Consider the following 9135-nt stretch of genomic DNA (forward strand, 5'->3'; position numbering starts at 1 on the left):
CCAAAACACACTGCTGCAATCTTGACAAGCTCACATAATGAACATTTTTTGCGTAGGGCAGCAGATGCAGGGCTTTACATGTTAGGGCTGAGAGTGTTTTGCTACTGTACGTGCTGCCCTAGGAGGTACAGTAGATAGTTACAGTAACAGGCTTTGAAACATTATATACGAATCATAAACAAGCAAACTTTAGGCTCAGGCTCGACAAACAGAAGCTTCCAAGGGCTGAAATCGTTGCAAGCATGCTAACAACTGAACACACTGATAACTAAAGGTCGGGCCGTTGCACAGCTGAGCAACAAAACCACCATGCAGAGGAGGAAGCAGCACCTTCCCAAGCTGTCAGGCTACAGGGAGAAGCAGGTGCCATAAACGTGTCAAAGTTACTTCCCTGGCCACCCTGATGTTTGGGAGCTGGGATCACGGGAGCAGAATGACAGCGACGCACTGCTTCCCTTCGTCACCCAAAAGCCAAACTTCTTCCTCTCCAGACACTTCACTGCCTCACAGCCCAATTCCATGCTGCTTCCCATCAGCTCCACGCACGGACCAAACCACGTTCAATGCTCTGCAAACTTCTGACAGCAGCCGGGAGCGCCGGGGCTGGGCTGGGGGTCACCGCAGAGAGGGGCTGGAAGAGGCCTAAAGAGGAGGGATGGAGGGCTGCAGCCCCCTGCCCGCCCCACGGCCCCGCAGTGCGCGACAGGGAGGGGTGGGCAAAGGCATGGAGAGATCTCCGTGCTGCCTGAAGAGAGGAGGAGAATAACGAGAACACAAAAGGAGCGTTCGCACGGGGCTGTGTTTCCCCTCGAAGCGACGCTAGGTAAATAGATGGATAAGCGAAACAACACACCTCTGACCCTCTCTTTCTTCCCGAAATATAATCCCCCCCCCTCCCCACAATACACGCGCCACCCAATGACCATTAATTCAAATCCGTTCTTTAAAGACAGCGGATTATCTCCGTCTGTGACCGGCTCTCTCAGCCTCTTCTCTCCTCTTTCACCGGGCGAGCAATTAAAACAAAAAAACAGAAAACACAAACAAAACCACCGCGTTTTGAAATAAAGAGAAAAGGGGAAAAGGGAAGGAGCGACGGTGATTTGTGGTGGGTGTGAAACGTGGGGAGAAGGAGCCTGGGGGATGGGGAGGAGTGGAGAAAGGTGGCGAGGAGAGAAGAAAGGAAAGGAGGACCGGGAAGCGCCGGGAAGGATGAGATGAGAGGAAAGAGGATGAGGAGAGAGGGACGAAAGGAAGGAGCTCGAGGAGGGTGGGGGAAGGATGAAAGGGAGGAAGGGATGAGGGGAAGAAAGGAGGATGCTTTGCCCTGGCCTCACCTCAGCTCGGTGGGTGGGGGTGGGAGAACCTCTCGCCGCCGCCGCCGCCTCCTTCTCCTCCTCCTCTCCAGCAGCGGCGGTTACTGACGGGCTGGGTGTGCAGCACGACTCCCTCCTCACACAGCGCCCGGCCCCCGCCTCCTGCCCTCCTCCTTCTCCTCCCGCTGCCGGCCCGAGCCGCGCTCGCTCGGCTCTGGGGGGGACCCACGAGCGGCCGCCGGCCTCCCCGCAGCAGCCACTAGGGGAGGAGGCAGCGCGCCTGCGCCGCCGCCGCCGATCCGGCCGCTGTTACCGCCGCGCTCGGGGGCGGTGAGGCGGAGGGGAGGCCTTATGCCGGGGCGGGCTGAGCGAGGGCTCGCAGGGCCGGCGGCGGGTTGCCGGCCTCCTCTCAGTGCGCAGATGCTGTGAGTACGGAGACGGCGTTACCAAGCGGGGAGAGAGGGAGGGAGCTGGGGCTGTGAGGGGAGGGAGGCGCCGAAGGGTGGTGGCTGCGGGGCGGCAGGTGGGCCGTGAGGGCTGCCCGGGCTCAGGGGGTGGTTCGTCCTCAGAGTGCTGTGGGGCGGCCGCGTCCATCCGGTGAAGGGAAGGCCTGTCGGGACGCCGAGGGATGGGATGTGGAGGTGTGAGGGGAGATCCGCCTGACAGAGCGAGCGAAGCAAGGGAGGATTTGCCAGCGCGATGCTTCACGTGCCTTCCAAAGGGCAGGGGAAAGTGATTGCTTTGTTGTTGGACAACTAGGACTGACTGCCAGAACTTCAGCTCTCTTCTGCTGTAAAAAGCTTCTCTTACAGCTTTCTTGCTACATACAGCCCTAAATTACCTGTCCCAAAGACGAGCTTTTGTCTTTCTGCATGTTTTAATTTTTTTCTTCTTCAGTGTTACTGCTAAGCTTCCCAAGCTTAAGGTAGTTTTGCTACCCTACGTCACCTTCCTTCTTCTTTGGGCAATGGAGCTGTGAAGGATCTGGAGCACAAGTCTTATAGGAAGCATCTCAGGAACTGGGGTGGTTCAGTGTGGAGAAGAGGAGGTTCAGGAGAGATCTCATTGCTCTACAAATCCCTGAAAGGAGGCTGGAATGAGGGGTTGGCCTCTGCTCCCTGTTAACAGCTATAGGAGGAGAAGTGGTGGCCTCAAGTTGCACCAGGGGAGAGTCAGGTTGGATATTATGAAATATTTCTTCTCTGAAAGAGCGATAATACATTGAAACAGGCTGCTGAGGGAGGTAGTTGAGTCACTGTCCCTGGAGGTTTCCAAGAAAAGAGTGGTTGTGGTACTGAGGGACATGGTTTAGTGGGCATGGTGAAGGTGGGTTGACAGTTGAGCTTAATGTTATTGATCTTTTCCGACCTTAATGATTGTATGATTCTGCTCTGGAATTGCTGAGCCTGGCATCCTGCAAGTCCCAGTGCCAGGGATGCCCATGGTGGTAAGTGGTGTTGTTGAGGAACTTTGCCATTTCAAGGCAGCGCAAATCCCGCTGATGTGCCCTCGTTGCATGCATCCTCTGCACTTTTTGGGACGTCCATCTTTTCACCCACCTTCCACATACACTGACAGGCAACAAGGAAGGGAGTGGGATGAGTCCTTCCAGAATTTTTTTTTTCTTTTTTGGCTATTTTAGGCTTGAAGAGGATTTGCCAAAATAATTTGGAGGTGTCTGTCTGCCCTCAAGTAGAATCTTCCCAGTCTGAGAAAGGTCTTATCAAGATCTACATTCATTTTTCCAATAAATAAATGAGGAAAGGAGCTGGACTAGAGCCTTGTTTCCCATTACCAAGTAACAATAGAATCCATGGGAGAGTCTGCAGCAGGGAAAACAATTTATTAGCAAAAACTCATTCAAATATGATTTTAAATGTGATCTGATTCATTATAGCTTATGTACTTGGTAGAGTCATTTAACAGATGTAAGTATTCAAAGATGGTGTTACACAGAAATACTTTTAATTACTTTAACCTTCTCACAGCATCATTTAAGACTGACACACAACCAATTCTGCATGTATAAACAGATCATGCTAGGCTGGCCTGCCCTGTACGATGATGTGTAAATTATTGCTGCAAGCTAGATATTTAGTTTGTGTCTTTATTAGGCTTTCAATTTGGATCAAATTAATTTTCTAGGTGCTTTCCCATGATATTGAATTGAGCCATGTGATGGTAAGAAAAATTTACCTACAGACCTCCTGTTTCTTGCCTTCACTTCTGTATTCTTGTGTCTTTTAGACCACTAATAAGTGGCTACTGCAAATGTTAACAGAAACAAGCAAAGTTCCCAAGTAGAGTATAGGAAATTATCATCTACTCCTTTATCACACTGCGTTTCATCACTAACTGAATGTCAGTTAAAAGTGTTTTGAGGCATTTGATTAAAATGAGCATGAGCTATAGCGTACATGTAGGAATGACAAATAGCAAATAAGCATGATTAAGAAAAATGATTGAACCTCTTCCCTTCACCAGTAGCTACACTGCAAATACATCTCTGTAAATTGAAACCAAAGGACTCAATCAACGAATTCTGCATATTTCTGTTTAACGTATGTCAGTTTAAGAAGCAAATCAGATTACTTACCTACTCCAGATTATTTTTATCTAAGACAGAAGGCATGTTGTACAGATGTCTGCCAGAATGTGATAAGGAAATCTAAAAATCTGGAAGTTTTATAAACTTCTTTTCTGTGGTGCTGAAAGAGGGCTCTGTCCACTGCTTAGACATTTCTTTCCTTTAGGTTATTAGCTGTTTTTTGAAACTACTCTCATCTTTTATCACTGGTAACTGTCTGGAAGACAAGTAAGTAACCTGAGTTTGTTACCAGTGTTTACTGAAAATTGAAACAAGGTATAGAGCTGCTCTGTAAATGAATGTAGCTCTCAGAAGCCAAGGGGGAGGCAGCTACCAGCTCCTAACAAAAACTTGCAACTGCCTTGGGATCTCCCCCTGCCAACACTGAGCTATGTATAGAAAAGGGTCATGATCAAATGATCAGGAGTACTGGGCAGTGTGATTAGCAAGAGAGAGAGACTGTTTTGCTCATGGGAAATGTACGTGGATGCTCGACAGCTCATGCAGACTTGCAAGCTACAGGTGTGACTTAACTTAAAATGCTTTAACCTTCTTTTAGGTTCTGTTATTTTTAAAGACAGAGTAATAGCTTTCTTCTGTAGAGTACATTTTTGCCTGCCTATAAGGAAGGGAGGTCATCAGCAGCTCTGAAAGATGTTGCAGTGAGTTGTATTAATAAGTCATTACCTTCTAGACTTGATTACCCAAGTGCACATAAATATATAGGGAATGACTAAAGTCATTCACTACCTCTGAACACACATGGATACTTTTTGGACAGGTATTGTAAATATCTGTATTTTGGTTTAGATATGTCATTTTTGGCACATTTGCTTAAACACTGGGTGGCAATTATTTCTTCCTTCTGTGCAGCTATATACTCCTGTGTTACATATTATCTTGAGCAGTGCAAAAAGCAACAGCAAAACCTTCATGCCTTTCAGATCATTTAAATTGGATGTTGTACGAAGAGTAATCTGCAAGGTGTGTTCTGACAGTTAGCCTCCTGCTGCCATGCCCTCTGCCTTCCCTTTTGACTGTTTTATCTGGCTCAAAAGAATCTGTCAGTCAAGGTACCCAAGGACTTACCCTGACTTGTACCTCTGAATTAGCTAGAAGGCAAGTAGCAGATGCAGTTTATTTTGAGGGAAAAAATATATATTGTATGTATGTCTCTGCACTTTTTTTTTCTATGCTGAAGAGCGCAACTATCTTCACTTCTTTCAGAAAGTTGACTTTAAAAGCTGAAATGAAATGTGAAAATAAATCTATTCTTTGCTGTTTTGGGAATAATGTAGGCTAGATTAATGTCTGCCATTGCACACTATGACAAAGCCTTTTCTTTAAATGGTTACTTCTCAAAACCACAGGAATATATTTCAAAATCTATTTATTTTGAGCTTCATTTGATACTTCTTATTATCAGAGCAGGAGTGTGTGTGGAGGTCCTCTCTCATCCTTAAAGTGTAAAACCAGGCAATGTGTGATAGATACATTGCCCTTCCATATATCAAAATGGGGTGGGGAAAGAAAAGTTTAGAAATCTTGCATCTAATTAGAGAATGGACTGTAAACATTTGAATATTCAATTCAAATTCCACAAAACTTTTATAAAACGATTCACGTAACCTGTCTGGATCATGGTAGCAAGGAAGAAGAACAGGACCCAGGAAAACATGACTTATCAGGTCTTCCCAACCTTCCTTGAGTGACTGGCTTATTTAAAGCTGCATCTAAATTATGTTAATGATACATAATTACACATACATATTTTTTCTATCGTCCCTTAAACTTCCTGACTCTTACAGAAACCCTGAGCAAGCAAGCAGCTCTCATGCAGAGAGCAGTACTTTCCATGTTGACCACCACCTTCTAGCTGTTTCCCATCTGTTGTTTGCAAATACTTCACCACTTGTGCTGCTGATGTTAGCTTTTTGCAAAACAAGCTCAATTTTCTTATGTCTGCATACTGCATCAAAGCAGCAGGAAAACTGTCCACAACTGTGAATCCTATGCAGCGCCAGGTTATGTTTTTTTCTTGTTGGAGATCTCAATTAGTGAATCTTAATGGAGGTAAACAATTGTGTTGCAAACTACAGGGAATGTACACAGAGCACGTGTTCAGTAGCCTTATCTATGTGGGAGAGCAAAGGAAAGAAATGGGCTGTGTAAAGAAAGGGAACAGAAGGTGTTAAAGGACCTAGTAGAAGGTGCAGAGATTAAAAGCTGCAGTTTTTTTGGCTTGTTCCTTTGCAGAACTTGTTGAACTTCCTTTGGCACTGCTCTGTTCTTGCAATTGCTTTCTTTATCAAAGAAAAACTTAGTGAGAAAGATTAATATCTGCATCCTAATAACTGTCATACAGGAAGAATCTCTCCCTTTCAGTCTGAGGAGCAGGAGAGTTGTTCTGTGCTGCCATGGCTCCAAATGGAGTTCAGAACATATTCCCCCATTTAAAAAAACACTTCAGGGAAATGACTGTCCTCAACCTTCTGCTCTTTCAATTATTGCATCCTGCTGTGCTTTCTGTATGTACAAGGTGGGGTGGAAGCATGTCTGGTACTTGCTCACCCTTGTGAAAATTGCTGAATTCCTCTACTGACTCATAGTCTTTCTCTGCAGTGTCATTTAAAAGTATTGGACAAAGTTTTGATTCTTACTGAGGTCTTATTATATAAACTCCTGTTGTCCTTATGAGACTTGCAGTAGAAAAAACATGACAAAAATATCCATATCTCACATAGCATCTCGGTAATCTAAAGGTAAATAGTTTTAGAACTGTTGTTCTACAAGAAAAGTATAGTTGTTTTTACTAACCTCTTTCCTAATGATGTCTGGTTTTTACTACATTAAATATTCTCAGTATTCAATTAGGGTTTAAAACAGATACTTGCAATATATTACTTACTAAATAGTTTTTCTCAGAAGAAATGCAATTACTTAAATATATTTTCAATCTTGTGGGCACAAAGCCATGAGAAGACATAGTGATGTTTACAGAAAATATCTCCCACATCTTAACATATGTAAAGCTTCTAACTTCCTTCTTTTTCTATTGACAGAAGCCAAGGTGATGCATCTTTCCACTTACACCTGCAAAAATGCACAAGAGACTTATAACCGAGACATAGCCTGAAGAAAGTTAATGAGATTGTTAGTAGTCTCTGTCACAAATGAGAAAACTATGGATGGTTCTGGTCCTTTCTTCAGACTTTGATGAAACATACAAAGGACAGAAAGTTGCTTTTGCTGAAGAAGCAGCATCTGTAAGAGGAAAAAGAGAAACATCAAGCAAAAAAAGCTAGAGGAAGCCAATGAGAAGAACTACAGTTGGTTATGACTAATCTGTTACAAGCTTAAATTTTCTTGTACCTCAATGGATCTTTTAACCTAACTTATAGAGTCTATTTCTTTTTAATTTCCTTTAAAAGTTAAGACACTTTTTTCATGAAGCTCATATACTTTGGCTAAGAAATCTATTAGCATCTACAGTAAGAATACAGCAACAGCATTCAGATTTTTTGATTAAATATAGGTTAGTAAATCACAAGCAATAAACCTGAAGTATCTCATGCCCCTATGTTGTGCCCTCACTTTTCAGTGATCGTTAAAGAATGATATAAAAAAATTCCTCTTTGTTTGCCTGTTTGACACGGCAAATGCTCATTCATTTCCAGCCTGTAGGTGGATGTAGTTTCAAACAGAAAATGATGTTCTAAAAATCCACATGGACCTGTTAATTGTGAGAGAAATGTGTAGAATGCCCCATGTAAAATGAGCGTGCTACTTTTCAATAAAAACCTTTATTTCAGTGTCAAAAATGCTATGCACACTCAAGTTGAATTATGCATCTTGTAACTTCTCAAGATGGTTGTACCTCTCAATTGATCAGGTCAAGAGTTTTGTAAGACCTTACATGCTTTACATAAAGCATAACTCAAGTGGAAATGACACTGCAGAAATATTTACGTTTTCAAGGCATTCTTTGTATTCGAACGACAGCTGAATGGACCATCACTTAAAAGAAAGAAGAAAACAAATGATTTTTTGTGAAATTAGTGAACCTGTTGAGTATGGAAGGAACATCTAGCAAACTATAACTAATGATCATTGAAGTTGCAACAGTAAGTTGTGGAGGAAAAAAGACTGCTGCTGTCCTATTTTGGAGATTACTATGACAGGTTACTAAGTTCCACTCCATTTAAAAATTTCTTCCTGCAAATTAATGAAGTATTTTCTAAAAATTGAGTAGTGTTCCATAATGGAATTTTGGCAAATTAAAACAAGTTGCTGTGACAGTTCCTAAAATATTTCCATTTTAGCTTTGTTTTGTATTATAAATATGTCAAGGTAAGTCATTCTCGTCAAAACAGAATGTTATCTTTCCTTTTGGGAGAAATTACCAGGTCTTTTCTCAGTGCTCTAATTTTACACATTCAACAAAATAAAGATAAGGGCTAATTCCAAATGCTTTCATTTACATCTGCATAATCATAATCCCACATAAATACAGCTTTCGTCTTACAAATGGATCTTAAGTATTATATACAGTATTGTTAGCTTTGAGTTTGCCTACTGCTCTGTATAACAAGTGACTAAAAAATAAATGATATTTAACACTGACAAAAATGTTCTTAGTGGTTTCTCAAATAGAAGTCAATGGCAAAGATGGAGGTCATTGCCAGAAAATATTAATGGTTCTGGGTTTTGTTCCAATAACACAATACCATGTGAAATCTAAATGGATGCAGGAAATTGCATCTACTCATTTGTAAATAAGAAACAGGTGGGCTCAGAGATACAGACCAAAAAATAGCACAGACTTATCTTACAGATTTTATTGATGAAATCTTTCATGAGGAACTTATTTAATATTTGTTCCAGTGGACCACTCTAAGTGTTAACTGAGTAAGTTTAAATCAAAGTAAAACAAATGTATCTTTCTGCAGCCATTAATTTACAACAAGATGAAGTTAACCCAGAATTTTTAAGAGGAAAAGGGTTTACCATACTGAGAGTTGAGTCTTCACATTCACAGGAACAGAAAGAAGGATAGCTTTTTGACATCAAGATATGAGAACTATATGTTGGAGAAGGAGCTGTGAAAGATAGGCATCACTTGTGTGGGGCCATAAGGTTGGTAAATTACTGTTAGATATTCCTTCAATTAAAATTTGTAGGTACGCCCCAGAGTACGGATACCCAGCTCTGTCCTATATACATTAATCCTAG

At 42.4% G+C, this 9135-nt stretch overlaps 1 protein-coding gene and 1 long non-coding RNA gene across 3 annotated transcripts in view; one reads left to right on the forward strand and one right to left on the reverse strand.

The window, feature by feature from the left end:
• Positions 1-1532, reverse strand: part of CTNNA2 (catenin alpha 2) — a 454729-nt gene extending 453197 nt beyond the window's left edge. For both annotated transcript variants that reach the window (NM_205136.2, NM_001396955.1), the window contains exon 1: positions 1338-1532. The gene's annotated coding sequence lies outside the window, so the exon portion shown is untranslated. The remainder of the gene's footprint in view (positions 1-1337) is intronic.
• Positions 1533-1612: 80 nt separating this feature from the next.
• On the forward strand, positions 1613-8371 carry LOC101748980. The gene is made up of 2 exons (XR_001466456.4): positions 1613-1741; positions 6966-8371. It is a non-coding gene; the product is annotated as an uncharacterized LOC101748980 (long non-coding RNA).
• Positions 8372-9135: the final 764 nt, after the last annotated feature.

The sequence above is a fragment of the Gallus gallus genome, chromosome 4, assembly GCF_016699485.2.
Source record: "Gallus gallus isolate bGalGal1 chromosome 4, bGalGal1.mat.broiler.GRCg7b, whole genome shotgun sequence".
NCBI lineage: Eukaryota > Metazoa > Chordata > Aves > Galliformes > Phasianidae > Gallus > Gallus gallus.